General features: G+C 47.7%; 1 protein-coding gene across 8 annotated transcripts in view; it reads left to right on the top strand.

Moving 5' to 3' along the window:
• The window catches only part of kn (EBF transcription factor knot), a 413,486-nt gene that overhangs the window by 245,756 nt on the left and 153,715 nt on the right, over positions 1–14,015 (top strand). The gene's annotated exons all lie outside the window — the stretch shown is intronic.

Genomic DNA, 14,015 nt, shown 5'->3' with positions numbered 1-14,015 from the left:
TTATTCTGACCTGGCGAAGATGTTCATGTTGCCAGATCGGTGGTCCGTGATTTATCCAATGTCGCTGAACACCAGTGACGTCACTCCCCCCTTGAGCTGAGTAAAATCGTCTGGCGACAGTTCGGTCAAAGTCCATGGCTAGCGATGGGACGTAAAGATATTAGAAAGGAGACGGCAAGAGACCCTATGGCCTACACTAGGCAGTTCCATGTCCCTTACCACTTGCCACCCCCATCCATAAAGTTATCTAATACTCTCTTAAATCATCCGATAGTTTTAGCGCTCACTAACTACATGGTTACTAAGCCTATTCCATTCGTTAACCATTCTGTGGGTAAACCTGTTCTTCCCTATTTCCTGATTAAACCTAAAAATTTCCAATTAAAACCCATTACTGCGAGTCCTGCCCTCTAGTCTTAATATGATGACCTTGCTTAGATCACCCAGACACGAGCAAAACTGCCAGACGAAAAACACACAAAGTACCGACAGATGCGAAGAGGTTGATTGATGTTGTTTTCTACCTCAATGATCGAAAAGCTGATCACTTTGGAGTCAATTTGACGGATGTATCTGCGCGATAATCAACCTTACGGCCATTTATATTCTCGCTGTGTCCAGTACTCAGGCCCCGTCAGCCAATTAAGCAAAACCATAAATAGATGAATTGATAAACGATCTAATGAAACGCCAAGGCGGTGTAGCGGAATCGATGAAGTAACGGAGAGATGCATTGAAAAAAAAAATAATAATAAATAAATAAATAAAAAATAAATAAACAAATAAATAAAATAAATGAAAATAAAAAATAAAATTCTGCTGTCGCCAGACGATTTCATTCATGTCCTCGACAGCCCCTTAGTGGCGAAGGAGAGGGTGAAGACCTTGTGCGAAATATTATGGAACTGAACGATGGCATTAGATGGAGAAAAAAAAATGGTAGCGTACTTCGGAACAGTTGTTACGCCTGTTCATCCAACATGGCGTCACAGCCCCGTATCTAACAACCCTTTTTTTTTGTATTTTTTTCTTTTCACAATCATGAACACGTTTCTAAATACATTCAGGACAGTCAGTGATTCTCTACTGATTTTATTCTGGCTAACTACAGGCGACTTTATTCATCTTGAGGATCAAAACTATGAAGAGATATTTTTCTTTCGTACTATGTTGGCAATCCTGCTTCACTTTACACGCACTATCACACTGGGCTAATTTTCCTCCGACTGTTGGAAGATTTGCAGTCCGTAGTTGAGAAAACAAAATAGTCTAACAGGGCGGTACCGCCGATGAATCGGAGGTTGAAGGAAAAATAGCCCAGTGTGATAAGCCGTAAGCCAGATGTAATGATGCTCTTATTCGATTTTATATATATATTTCTATTGCAATTCTTTGAATGGAGGAAAACGAAGAAACATTAGCTAATGAGAAAAAAAGAGTAGCCATTATATTTACCAAAAATAAAATAATAATAATAATAATAATAATAAACAAATAATACATCGATAAAAATACACAAAACTTCAGTCGCTACGTCAGACTCGATGACGTCACACACAGGGCAGCCAACACAACTTTCAAGTTTCACAGATTTACCCAACAGACTTGCGTGCACCTGTACAGACAGGGCTATGTCTCATTCTGTACATCTGTACAAAGTTTAACCTCCGATGATCTCCTGTACAACTGTCCACTTGCGTGTACACAAACGTACATACGTGCTGGCAGACACAGACACATACACACACACACACACACACACACACACACACACACACACACAGTAATTGTCCCAGCTTTAAACAGGGCCATGTGTAGCCAGCATTCATTGCCAACATGGATAGATGCATGCTAATGTATTTCTGATCACCAAAGGGAAAAAATATTCCAAAGTGTTTTACGCCCTCCCCCCCTCTCTCTCTCTCTCTCTCTCTCTCTCTCTCTCTCTCTCTCTCTCTCTCTCTCTCTCCCCTATGTCACGGTAACCTGGTGTTAAAATATATAATCACAGATGAAGAAGATGTAGAAGAGGCGGTCCAGTTGGCAACCCGCCTTCTGTCTCGCGGTTACGAAAAGCGGCCCAAGCGTGCGGGCGGCGTGGGAGGGCGTATGGGTGTATGGGGGGCGTGAGAGGCGTGGGTGGGATTGCAAGTGGGCTGGGGGGAGGAGGAGCAGACGATGATGGGTGTTAGGTGGTGCGTGCATGCGTGCGTGTGTGTGTAAGACGTGGAAGTGACAGATGGTGGGGTCGGATACTATATGGGGGTAGGGGCAAATGGTAATTGGGGCAGGTGGTATGTTTGTGTCTTGGGGCAACTGAGCGCGCGCGCGCGCGCGCGCGTGTGTGTGTGTGTGTGTGTGTGTGTGTGTGTGTGTGAAACATAATGAGTGTGGGGAGAGAGTGTGGGTAGGGGGGACTTGGTGCTGTATGTGGTAAAGCAGGTATTGTACGTGTGGGGGGCAGATAATACATGTGTATGTAAGGACTATGTGATATATGTGTAGGAGAGTATGTGGCATATGTGGGGAACCAGGTGGCATGTGTCCGGGGAGGTGCTACGTGCAGAGGCAAGAGTCTTCCGGTAAAGAAGGAGAAGGAGGAGGAGGAGGAGGAGGAGGAGGAGGAGGAGGAGGAGGAGGAGGAGGAGGAGGAGGAGGAGGAGGAGGAGGAGGCTTCAGGGGGCTGCAGGGCGCGGGTGTCAGGTGGCGGGGGCGTGGGTCCGAGGTCCAACAGCCGCCCAGCAGCCGCCCCAGCAGCCACCCAGCAGCCACCTTCTGCATTCTGGGGCGTTTGATCTGTGTCATGGTGAGGGCAATAAACCAAGCAATTTGTCTCGTCTCTGCAATAAAAAGTAATGAAAACCAACACCTCATCCGCCAGCCTTACAACGGCTCTGTGGGGAACCGCACACACACACACACACACACACACACACACACACACACACACACACACCTTCTTCCTCCTCCTACTCCTACTTCTTCTTCCTCCTCCTTCTTCCACATCCTCCTCCTCCTTCTTCCTCCTCCCCCCTCCACGAGCCCCTTCTCCAGCTGCTACCACTCTTCCCACCTGCTCTTTCCGATAGTACGTTCGACTTGAGACTCTTCTGGTATGCCTCTGCTCTTGCCTCCACCTGCTCCTTCTGCTTATCGCCTCTGGAATGACAAACCCTCCGCCACCTGCTACTGTTACGTCCACCTGCTCCCACCGCTACGATTCTGACCCAGCATTTCTCTATAGGACACCTTCTCACCTTCTGTTTCCATCTGCTCTTGAGTCGAGACTGTTTACACCTGCTCCCCCTGCTATTGCAGCTCTACGTCGGCGTGGTCAAGACTTCTTCGGCATCTGCTTCCATCTGCTATCCAAGAGATGCTCCTGCTCCTCCTCCTCCTCCTCCTCTCCCTCATCTTCCTCCTCCTCCTCCTCTTAGGTGAGGCTGGTGGTATATTCTAGTTGCTATTTCTGATCCTAGCGGTGGACATTTCTCTTTTTCTCTTTCTCTTCTTCTCTCTCTCTCTCTCTCTCTCTTTATTACCGCCTCTCTCTAAAGCTGGTGATGTGACTTCTTATTCTTTTCTATCTCATTTCGTTCATTCCCTTTTCTTCTCCCCCTCCACTCTACCTCCCCTATTCGCCCTCGTCTTCTTTCTCTTCCTCCTCCTCCTCCTCCTCTTTTGTTATTTCTTCATCCTTCCTTTCTCCTCCTGTTCCAACTCCTCATTTTCTCCTTCTCTCCCAACTCTTCTCTTCCTCTTCTTCCTCCTCCTCCTCTCTCAACTCTCCTCCTCCTCCTCTTTTTCCTTCTTCATCCTCCCTCCCTCCTCCTGTTTCTACTCCTCATTCTTCTTCTTTTCTTAATTCTTCCTCTTTCCCCATTTCTCTTCTTCCTTCTTCCTCCTCCTCCTCTTTTTTTCTTCATCCGTCCTCCCTCCTCCTGTTTCTACTCCTCATTCTTCTTTTCTTAATTCTTCCTCTTTCCCCATTTCTCTTCTTCCTTCTTCCTCCTCCTCCTCTTTTTTTCTTCACCCGTCCTCCCTCCTCCTGTTCCTGCTCCTCTTTTCTCCTTCCTCTCCCAGCTCTCTTCTTCCTCCTCCTTCTCCTCGCCCCTCTTCCTTTTCCTCTTTCTTCATCCGTCCTACCTCCTCCTGTTCCTCCTCCTCATTTCTCCTTCCTCTCCAAGCTCCATCTCTTCCTCCTCCTCGTTTCTCCTTCCTCTCCCAGCTCCTCCTCCTCCTCCTCCCGTTCCACCTCCCTGTCGATGCCAATTTCCTTGCTCACAGTTTGCAAATGACCAGGGGACCTGAACGTCTCCGACTCCCTGTTCAATTGAACTTCGTTACTCCTCCTGATCATAAAAGTAGCCCTCGCTAACCGCCCACCCCGTCCCCTCTCCCATCCTCTCTCTCTCTCTCTCTCTCCTTCAAGACCCTTCGCAGCAACTTGTAAGGGTTTATTCAGCCGAAGGGAAACCCCACCCCAGCTGAATAAAATTGCTTGGCCCCAACCATAATGAAATCCGTAATGCTTGTCAATATATATATATATATATATATATATATATATATATATATATATATATATATATATATATTGGGCGCAGATTCTCACTAATACACACTGAATTGAACACATCATCATTCTAACACCAATCAATCAGATATACATGTATATTGAAAACACTACTCCGGTAAATAGTTTGTGGCGCTTTTTCTATTCCCTCTGGTTGACGCCGGGGGTGGGTTGGGACACTTTGGGGAGGCACCTGGAGGTCCGCGCATGCGCACACCGGGTCGAGGGCTCTTCCCTCCCCCGACATCGAGGGGCTCCTGGCTTCAAGTCTATAACTCGTGAATATTCCCAGCTACAATCTACGCTGGTGCGCGTTAAACGATGGGCAAGGTCTTGCTTATAGCTACCGAAGATGGTAATGATGACGATTATGGTGGTGGTGGTGGTGATGGTGTTGACCATGGCAAAAGATAATGACAATGATGACGATGATGGTGGTGATGGTGGTGACGATGATGTTGACCATGATAAGAGATAATGACGATGACGGTAATGATGATGACCATGATAAAAGATAATGACGATGATGATGATGTTGATGATTATATTGACCATGATAAAAGATAATGACGATGATAATGATGATGCTGATGATTATGTTGACCATGATAAAAGATAATGACGATGATGATAATTGTGATGACCATGATAATAGATAATGACGATGATAACAGTATTGATGATTATGTTGACCATGATAAAGAATGATGATGATGATTGATGATGATGATGATGATGATGATGATGATGATGATGATGATGATGATGATGATGATGATGATGATGATGATGATGATGATGATGATGATGATGATGCGACTGTTACTAACCTCTATACTTGCTACTACGCCTCCGTCCCGCCTCTTTCGTATTCCCCCCCGCCCCTGCCCACGCCCTCCCGCCCGCTTACTGGCGGCTCTACTACGTGCACGGGCGTGCTAATCACGCCGCGCGCCTTTACGAGGGCGTAAATGCGGCACTAATCAGCAGCGGCCGCCCTTCGATCACACCCGCTTCTTCGGCGTCTTCCGCCTAATCGTTCCCCTCCCGAAGGAGTCGGTGGAGGAGGAAAAAAGAGAGGCCGAAGGGGCAGCAGCAGGAGGAGGAGGAGATGGAGGCGGGGGAGGAAGAGGAGGCGAAGGGGAGGAGATGGAGGTAGAAGAGTAGGAAGAGGAGGAGATGGAGGAGGGAGAGGAGGGACCGTATGGGGAGAAGGAGATGAAGGTGGAAGAGGAGGAGGTGGAGGAGGAAGAGGAGGAGGGAGGAGGCGAAGGAGGACGATAAAGAGGAGGAGAAGGCGAAGGAGGAGGATGAAGAGGAGGAGGAGGCGGAGAAGGAAGAAGAGGAGAATGAAGAGGAGAAAGAGTAAAGAGGCGGAGGAGAGAGAAGAAGAGGAGGCAGAGGACGAGGAGGAGGGGAGGAGGAGGAGGAGGAGGGAGTTACCTCTCAGGAGAGGTGATAAAGATAATCAAGGAGAGCACAGAGATAACACACTTTATCAGAAGCTCTTAGTTCGCGAGAACTTCGAACACGAGACCGATATCTCTCGAACTTAATCCAAAATCGTTCTTGAAGAAAAATAATTTCAAAATCGTTCTTGAAGAAAAATCATTTCCCTTTCTTGTCTTCCACCGCCCGTGTTGCAAAGCCTCTTAGGAATATTCAAAAGGTACTTTAAGGAACTAATGGAGACTTCGTGGTAATTAGGTTTTGTATTCTTAGTAATTATCTAGTTAACAGTCAACACAGAGTTTCATTAATCTTCAAACGATTTCTAAGATATAATCAAAGTTTGGTGAGCGAAATACTCTGTTTCTGTATTTGTTGTTGTGGTGGTGGTGGTAGTGGTGGTGGTGGTTGTGTGGTGGATGGCATGGTAGTGGACGTGATCGTGGCGAAATGGCAATGGTGATAATGATGGTCATGATGATAATGATGATAATGATGATTATGAAAATGATGATAATGATGGCGGTGACGTTCTTGGTTATAGTGGTGGCGATGGGGAACGTAAGAACATAAGAATGAAGGAGACTGCAAGAGACCCTAAGGCCTACACTAGGCAGTTCCATGTCCATCACCACCTGTCATCACCATCCATAATGTTATCTAACCTTTTCTAAAACAACTGATAGTTTCAACGCCCACTACTACGTGGTTACTGAGTCTATTCCATTCGTTGATCACTCTATGAGTAATCCAGTTCTTGGCTCTGCGATATACACAGAGAAGGAACCAAGAGGAATAACTGGAGATTCTGAGAAACAAAACATCAAGTTGTGTGTGTGTGTGTGTGTGTGTGTGTGTGTGTGTGTGTGTGTGTGTGTGTGTGTGTGTGTGTGTGTGTGTGTGTGTGTGTGTGTGTGTGTGCGCGCACGCGTGCGTTTTCAATGTACACAGTAATCAACCCTTTCCCTACATTCTAAACCTGAAATCCTTTATCCTAACTGCCCCCAGACGATTCCATTCAGCTAGGGAGCCCCCCCCCCTCTTGGGAGCGGGGGGGAGGGAGGAGAATTACGTTAAAAACAAATCCCTTGTCGCAAATGGCACAGATAATTCCGCTCCTAATTACAATTACAACACAGACCGACCGTGCAACCGTGGCAGAATCGCTGGCCCTTGTCGCTTTCGCTCTCTAACAAGACCGTCGACGATTTTATTCAATTCCTGTTAACCCCCCCAACCCCCCTCTTGGCTGCGAGAGGGGGGAGGGAGGGAGAGGGAGGGAGGGGAGATACGATTCGTGTATTCATCATTATTATTATTATTTTTTAATTTATTTATTCTTTTTATTCTCTTTGGTATCGTTACCGTGTTCTAATACTTTTTTTTTTCCTGTCAAATATCTTCGTTCCCTCACGGATCGTAAATGTGGCATTAAACTTCTTTATTTGTTCGATTTTTCGTTCTTCCCGGGGTACGTTCTTCGACACGACAAAAAGCCCAGTTTAAACGCCGAAAGGTGCGATAGTCGTAATATTACGACCAACGCTAACAACCGCCGCCGCCGCTCCCCCCCCCCAAAAAAAAAAAAAAAAAAAATGCAAATTCGGTCGTTAGTTGCAGCGCCGGCGGTAATAATCATTAGACTAAATGCACTTCGGGATCACTAATAGGTTTTTCCTAATAACCGGGATTACTTTCTGGCTTTGATTGTTTATTTGTACTATGCTCACGACCGGGTACGTGTGTGTGTGTGTGTGTCCGTGTGTGTGTGTGTGTCTCCGTGTGTGTGTGTGTGTGTGTGTGTGTGTGTGTGTGTGTGTGTGTGTGTGTGTGTGTGTGTCCGTGTGTGTATTCACCTCGGATCTGCTGCAGTCTCTGTCGAGACAGCCAGACACCACCCTACGGCAGTGAGCTCAGAGCTCATTATTTGCCGACCTCTGGGTAGGTCTGAGACCACTCAGACGTGTGTGTGTGTGTGTGTGTCCGAGTGTGTGTGTGTGTGTGTGTGTGTGTATGTGTGTTGGGTCACATTCCCCCCCCCCCAACTTCCCACATCCAGGTACTTCCGGAGGACATTGGTTAATTAAAAGGCGATCAAGGTGACTCTGGTCCGTAGGGGGTGTCTGTATAACTTATTTAGTCGATAGATTTTTCGATATCTATAACTTGTATCTGTCTCCTTTATCTTCATATCTCTCTCTCTCTCTCTCTCTCTCTCCCTCTCTCTCTCTCTCTCTCCCTCTCTCTAATTGTGTCTATATTTGCAATCGGCAGCTATTCGCTCTGAGTTCGCATAGTTCCTCCTATGCCGCAAGTCTCTTGCCCGAGGGGGGTAGTAACGTACTGTAGTGTAGTTTGGTTTCTTGATATAAGTGAGGTGCAATCTCGGTACTGCTGAAAGACAGAATGTGAGGCTAGCCACTACATTAGTGTAGTTTGTGTGTGTGTGTGGGGGGTACGTGTATGTGTGTGTGTTTTCATCTCGCTCTGTATTCAACTAATTATGTTACAAAACTAGTCATAGTTCCTGACAACACATTCTATACCTCTGTCAACTAATAATAACTTCTTGTCTAAACTTGAGTGAAGTAAAGCGTTCCCTGGTGTATGCCCCCAATTGATGATGATAATGATGATGATGATGATGATTTCTAGGTCATTATGATATACAGGATCACACCACCCCCTCCCCTCCACTCCCTATCCTTTCCTCTCTCCCTCCCTCCCTCTCCTCAACTCCATTCTCACTCCATCCACTCCCTCCCTCTCCTTAATTCCATTCTCACTCCACTCCCTCCCTCACTCTCCCTAACTCCATTCTCAATCCCTCCACTCCATCATCACCTCCATATTTCTTGAGCTCCTTGTATCACCAACACCTCCTTCAACCTCCTCCTTCCTCCATCATCATTACCTCCCGAATTCCCATTAGCACTCCCCCATGCCCTCCATCTTCCCAGAAAGTGCCCCCTCCTCCCTCCCTCCCTCCACTTCCCTCCACAAATTCTGTTCAACTGAACTTTCTATGATGTTACGCACTCTACAGGGCGAGGTCCTCCTCCTCCTCCTCCCCCCGGATTGAATAAAATCGCCTGGCGGCACTCAGAACAAGTGGATGTCAGTAAATGTGGCGTCACACTAGGCGGATAGCATGCTATTTGCTTTTGCTATTTGGTTTGAGTAGAAACGATTTCGGTTACAATTTTCTAGAATTCTCTTCGTTCGTCATTCGGCTTCTCACTCTATGACGTCAGCAAGAATAATTCGACATCTGGAAATTTGAAGAAGAAGAAGAGGAAGAAGAAGAAGAAGAAGAAGAAGAAGAAGAAGAAGAAGAAGAAGAAGAAGAAGAAGAAGAAGAAGAAGAAGAAGAAGAAGAAGAAGAAGAAGAAGAAGAAGAAGAAGAAGAAGAAGAAGAAGAAGAAGAAGAAGAAGAAGAAGAAGAAGAAGAAGAAGAAGAAGAAGAAGAAGAAGAAGAAGAAGAAGAAGAAGAAGAAGAAGAAGAAGAAGAAGAAGAAGAAGAAGAAGAAGAAGAAGAAGAAGAAGAAGAACACCGAAGTCGTTTTTACTCAAACGAAGTAGCGAAAGCAAGTAGCATATGCTAGCGAGAAATACTTAGTGTGCCGCCACCTTCAGGTTGAAGACCCTTCCGTAACTGGTGGCCCTTTCCTACTCTTTCACCTGCCGCCACGCGATTTTATTCGTCTCCGCGGCACACGAAAGTAACCCCCCTCCCCGGTGGGAGTTAGGAAACAGCTAGAACTCTACGGACGGGGATGACAGGTGGTCGTGGACATGTAACTATCTAGTGTAGGCCTTAGGGTCCCTTGCGGCCTCTTTTATTCTTATGGAGGGCTAACGGATGGTGGAAACTACTCCCATAAGAGGCCTTTGATTGTGTTGACGTTTCTAGACTTTATTATGGTGAAAGCCAAAGGATTCTATTCAGCTCGGGGGGGAGGGGGGAAGACCTGAAGGGGGGGGTTAATGAAGGGCCAATCTCGTTTCGTTTCTTACACTGCGGCGACTCACTTTCGATATTTTGTTCTGGCTGTCCTCACCACACTCATACCTAACAGCTTTTATTCAGGTGAAGGAATAAAGATGAAACTGTTGGTTTAATCGGGTGGTTAACTTGATCAACTGTGGTGGTGGTAGTGATGGTAGTGGTGGTGTTGAAGTGGTAAAGACAGTGGTGGTAGAGGTAGTGGTGGTGGTAGAGAGGGTGGTGGTAGATTAGGAGGAGGAGGAGGATGAGGGAAGAAGAGGAGGAGGAGGAGGAAGAGGAGGAGGAGGAAGAGGGGGAAGAGGGGGAAGAGGTGGAGGCGGAAGCTTTCACACAGCTCCCCTTTCTTCTCCACCATTTCCGCCTTCGTCTCCCTTTTTCCTCTTCCTCCAGCACTCCTCCCTCAATTCCCATTCTCCACCACCACCACCACTTACAATGCCGAGTCCCTTTCTTCACCAATTAATCTTTCAAGTCACACACACTTCTTGATATGGCCTCTCCACAACTCCGTCAGAGAAAGAGAGAGAGAGAGAGAGAGAGAGTGTGTGTGTGTGTGTGTGTGTGTGTGTGTGTGTGTGTGTGAGAGAGAGAGAGAGAGAGAGAGAGAGAGAGAGAGAGAGAGAGAGAGAGAGAGAGAGAGAGAGAGAGAGAGAGAGAGAGAGAGAGAGAGAGGGTGGGAAGAGAGAGAGAGAGAGGGTGGGAAGAAAGAGAGAGAGAGAGGGTGGGAAGAGAGAGAGAGAGGGTGGGAAGAGAGAGAGGGTGGGAAGAAAGAGAGAGAGAGAGAGGGTGGGAAGAAAGAGAGAGAGAGAGAGAGAGAGAGGGAAGAAAGAGAGAGAGAGAGAGAGAGAGAGAGAGAGAGAGAGAGAGAGAGAGAGAGAGGAACAATAGTAACAACTGAAAGGTGACTACGAGAGAGATACTGTTTTTCATCTTCCCTACCCTTCTCTCTCTCTCTCTCTCTCTACTTCGATATCTTTACTTTTTCTTCCTCTCTGTTCTCTCTTTATTCTTATCCACCATCATCTTCTCCCTCTTCTTGTTCTTTTCTTTTTGTCTTCTTCCTCTTTAGCAAGAGTCTTCAGATACTACGTCCACTCATCCTCATTCTCCCCCTATCCCCCCACCCCCACGCTCCTTCCCTCACCTATCCCCCCTCCCTCTCTCCCCCTACACACACACACACACACACACACACACACACACACACACACACACACACACACACACACACACACACACACACAGACGGCACAAGGATCTTGATCTCTCCGTCTTCCTTTTCGTCCTCCTGAGGGAGGTTCCGGGAGTTCCACCGAAGAGTCCCACGAAGACGGAAAAAATTCGCCTGGAGGCAACCAGAATAAAATCACCAAACGCTGGCGCCACGGAGACGAATAAAATCGCCTGGCGACAGCCGGGACGAAAAGGGGGAAATCGTGCCACCCGGTACGGAAGGTGGTTGGTTTTCTGTGTGGGTTGCCATTTTGGCTGAATGGAGCCGCCTGTCGGCAAACGACGAAAGTTGTAAAACGAAGAAGTGAGATGGTTAAGGTCATCGCTGCAGTGTTCCCTCTTTAACTTCCCCTCCCTCTCCCCCTCCTCCTCCTCCTTTTTTTCAATTTTCTTTTCCCTTTCGCCCACTAGCTGCTGCCCTTTCCACGTCGTCCACATTCTCCCTTCGTCGCATCTTTATTTCTCTCTATTTGTCCTTCTCTCGCTCCCCCTTCTCATTGCCTGATTTCTTAAGTTGATTAATTTGCATGTTATCTCCCGTCCCTTCTCCTACCCGAGGAGATACCTTTCTCTTTACGTTCTCCCTCGACCACCTCCCCCACCCCCGCCCCCTTCTCTTCTTTTCTCTTTTCATCCTAGAATGATCCTTTCAACCCCAAAGCTATCTCTACCCCAATCCACTCCCATCCCCTCGTCCCCTCTCCACCCCTTCCCAGTCCACCTTCCCCTTCTCCACCAACCCCACGACTCCCTTCTCCACCACTCCTGCCCCAGCAACGACGCCGAGGAAGACTCCTTCCTTCGGGAGGGGAGGGGGGCGACTTTAAAAGAGTCCCGCTGGTGCCTCCCAAATTACACATAAAACTTGGCCTGGTCGGTGCAGCGGGGAGGTACCTTTATTCCTCTTGGTTCTGCTGTCGGCAACCCTCCCTCCCTCCCCCCATTTCCTCCTTCCCCCCACATTCCCTCCCTCTCTCTCTACCTCCTTCACTCTCCTACTCTCTCTCCATCTCTTCCTCTCCCTCACATTTGCACCTAATTCACTCCTTCTTTTCCATTTCCCTTAATCCATCTCTATTCCCCAACCTTCTTACCCTCCCCCACTCTCTCTCCCTCCCTCTCTCTTCCTCACCCATTTGCACCTAATCCCTCTCTCCCCATCCCCCCATCTTTCTCTTTCTTGTCTACCCGTCTTCTTCCCCCCACCTCCTTCCCTCCCCTGGAATGCCCCCTCCCCCCATGATTCTGCGCTTCAATGAAGGTGGAAGTGGAAGTGGGGGGGGAGGGGAATGAGAAAAATGTGGATGACGTTGGGGGGGTTGTAGATTTACCGATACTTTGAATATATATATATATTTATATATATATATAATATATCGGTGGTCGTTTAAAAAACTGGGGTAAGGTGTGGGGGGGGGCAGTTTCACCCCTTTCACTGAAGTGAACCCCCCCCCCTTTCGTCTGAATACAAGTCTGGCACTGGCAAGAATAAAATCTGTAAAGGGAGTCTTTGAACCACGAGAGGATTTCAAGTTAAAGGGAGTTTAGGCAGTAGAGGAAATGTTGGTAATGACTATAACTTTATGGATAAGGATGACAGGAGTTAATGGACATGGAACTGCCTAGTGTAGTTCTACTCTGTTCTCCTGAAGTCTCAATTCTTATGTTAACACTTATTGGGGGCAAATCAGTGGCGTTGTTGGCAGCACCGAGTATAGACTCTGATGGTGACAACAGTGATGGAAAGTTGGTGGCACTGGTGGTGTCAGACGTGGGGAATTGGGGGGCAATGCTCGTGTTGTCAGTGGAGGGCAGACCCGACGAGGAAAGCCTGAGGGGGGTATGGAAGTGACAACGATCGTTTTCCAACAGACAACTCAGTGGTTAGTCTTCAGTGTTGTCAGTGGTTAGTCTTCAGTGTTGTCAGTGGTTAGTCTTCAGTGTTGTCAGTGGTTAGTCTTCAGTGTTGTCAGTGGTTAGTCTTCAATGTTGTCAGTGGATAGTCTTCAGTGTTGTCAGTGGCACACGGGTCTCTGCCCGTTTACCCAGCGAGCCTTGGCACCCTTCCCCCCACTCCCCCACGGGGGGGGAAAAATGACAACATAATCATCAAGGCAAAGGAGAGGAGAGCTGTTCATTTCAGGCAAAACAAACAAGGGAATGCCAGATTTACGCTGAGTTCCTTTTCATTCTCCCCCTTCTTCCTGTCCTTACTCCCCCTTCTATGTCTGCTTGCTTCCTCACTCCCCTCGCCTCCCCTCACCCTCTCTCCTCTTCCTCCTCCTCCTCCTCCCCCCCATTCGAATCATACATTGCAGACGCACGCCAAAGCTATAACTCGCCGATAATGTGACTGCAATTGCCTCCTCTCTCACCATAAATTGCCAACAGCTAAACATCCATACGAGCAACAAACACACGTATATATATAAATTCAGGCGAAAAAAAAAGAAGAAAATCCCCGCCACCACGCCCGCCCGCCCCGCCGAGGTTCTCCCGCCAAAAGATGGGTCGCGCCATTTTTTCCCGCCAGACGACAACTCGCGGCTATCTTTTGCCGCGCTTTCAACATGGCGAGGTTAGGAAAGCGTAGATGGTTCTCTGGGTGATCGTTCCCACGTCTTGGGAGTCCACGGGTGGCTTCCCTCGGCGGAGCTCAAGGCGCACGAGGAGGTGAGAAAATTGAAATTTTACGAGCGTCTCAATTTAGCCTCGTATAAAACAAACATCGCTGAGGCCGATTTAGTG

This window comes from Oratosquilla oratoria, chromosome 18, assembly GCF_046742065.1.
Source record: "Oratosquilla oratoria isolate Oo_2021 chromosome 18, ASM4674206v1, whole genome shotgun sequence".
NCBI classification, from domain to species: domain Eukaryota; kingdom Metazoa; phylum Arthropoda; class Malacostraca; order Stomatopoda; family Squillidae; genus Oratosquilla; species Oratosquilla oratoria.
The sequence above is the reverse complement of the archived record's forward strand: the minus strand, read 5'-3'. Positions and strand labels throughout refer to the sequence as shown.